General features: G+C 36.7%; 1 pseudogene; it reads right to left on the reverse strand.

Moving 5' to 3' along the window:
• Nucleotides 1-593: 593 nt before the first annotated feature.
• Nucleotides 594-1,501, reverse strand: LOC112502319 (annotated as a pseudogene).
• Between the last annotated feature and the right edge of the window lie 631 nt (nt 1,502-2,132).

A 2,132-nucleotide genomic window follows, 5' to 3' on the forward strand; every position in this document is an offset into this window, starting at 1 on the left:
ACAACCAGATTAAGCTTCCTAGTTGTGATTTACTGCACTTACTGTGGGTAAAAACAAGGGTTGAGAAAGAAAACCAGAAGATCATTCCGACTTGTTTATACGGTCGGCCACATAATTCTTTGTTTACACGATGCTCAAGAATCCAAACCACAACTCCAGTATATATAAAGAAAGCAAATGTTGTTAACAACAGGCCCTTTTCTAGGGGTTTCATAAATATCCATATACCCTTCCTGTCAACTTTGATCAGAACAATCATCGAGACTCCAGACTCTGTATATGGCATTGTGAAGTTGACATAGTTCGACCTGTTTACCCTGATAGTCACGTCCCCAATCACCATATCACCAAAATTTAACAGAACAAGTTAAAATGGGTAAAAGAAAAAACTTTGAAAATTTGTTACATGAAATAGTATAATCATTCAGTGCTAACATGAATCTTTATGTCATCCCAATTAAAAAAATCATATGAATCATTCAGTCCCAACATATTTCTTCATGTAATACAATAATGCAGGACTTTATGAAAATCTATCTTAAAATCTACTTGTAGTAGACAGTCAAAGTAAAATTTAAGGTAAAAGAAATGACCTGATCCTTGAAACCTCTAGAAAGCATTTCATGAGCTTCATCCAACACAAACATCTTGATGTAATAAGCACGAAGTGACTGCCTCCTGAGCATGTCAAAGACACGACCAGGGGTACCAACAACAACATGGACACCAGCCGAGAGGATGCGCAGGTCTTCACGAATGCTGGTTCCACCAACACAAGCATGGACCTTCACACCAAGATAGTCCCCAAGTGCTCGCATAACTTTTTCAATTTGCTGTGCAAGTTCACGGGTAGGTGCCAGAACCAAGGCCTGACACTCGACCACATTGTAGTCGAGTTGTTGAAGGATACCAGAGCAAAAGGTTGCAGTCTTCCCTGTTCCAGATCGAGCTTGTTGGATTACGTCAAGACCCTTGCAGAAAAAGGACGATTCCTCTCTGCTGAATTGCTGATGGTTTTTCAAAACCTGCATTCAAAAGAAAATTTTCATATCTAATAAAGAATGATTCTAACAATTAGTATAGATTCTAGATGACTCTCTAGCCCTTGAGTTTGTTTTTGCAAAAACTCACAAGACAATTAGCTTATATGAAGTAAAACCATATGCAAGATAAGAGTATAAACTCACCATATGCATAAATGCCTCTCAAAAGATTTTCTTGCAGGCCATAGCATCAAAACTATCATAAACCTCTGATGTAAAAAAGTCTTGCCCGTCGGTTGACAACCTGTAGCAGCAGCAAAAAGCATTTCATTAGCAAGTGCAAAACAAGTACCTTCCTCGAATCCCACTTGAAAGCTAGACCTAATGCTTCTTATATATAAACCAACATTTGAAGTAGCTACTACACGAATAAATTGCACAAACTTATAGCTCATTCATTTTTTTATCAAATTGGCGAGTATCAAACTGAGAACCTTCTGGTGCTACGCCTGCCATGACTGCAAAAAAATAGCAACAATTAATCTCCATAAACAGGAGAAGGAAGAACCAGCAGATCTACACATGTATATAGGAAGCAAACATATCATACGACTCAGAGTAGCAGAAACGAAACGAAGCAAACCAGTCACACAAATCTTTTCATGAATGAAAAAATTATCTTTATACATTATTAATGCTGCTATAATATGATATTAAGATGCTAATAAATGCAATATGCAATGTTAAGAAACCTTGTGTCCAACTAAAGACAACATATATAGACACACATAGAAATTTGCATCCCTATCTGTCTCTCTATGCATATAAGAAGTGGCCATGGTTCAAGCACACAGAAGTTAGCCACACCCTACAGGCCTACACATCAAATTACATAGTAAATTTATCTTGGAGAACCACTGTACCATATTACATTATCTTAATTGGATATGATTACCATTCTTCAGGTCAAAATGCACAACCACTTCCCCTATCCCTCTGTTTCAAGAATAAGCTCAAAAACAAGCACATGTAAAGAAAATAGACTAAATAATATCTTATGTCATATAAAGACACCATCTTTCTTAGTTTTCTACAACAAAATTCAATTGCATTTGAGTTGAAGAACTAAAAGTGAGAAATCAAACCCTA

Source organism: Cynara cardunculus, unplaced genomic scaffold (assembly GCF_001531365.2).
Source record: "Cynara cardunculus var. scolymus isolate 2C unplaced genomic scaffold, CcrdV1 Un_Scaffold_1233, whole genome shotgun sequence".
Classification (NCBI taxonomy): domain Eukaryota; kingdom Viridiplantae; phylum Streptophyta; class Magnoliopsida; order Asterales; family Asteraceae; genus Cynara; species Cynara cardunculus.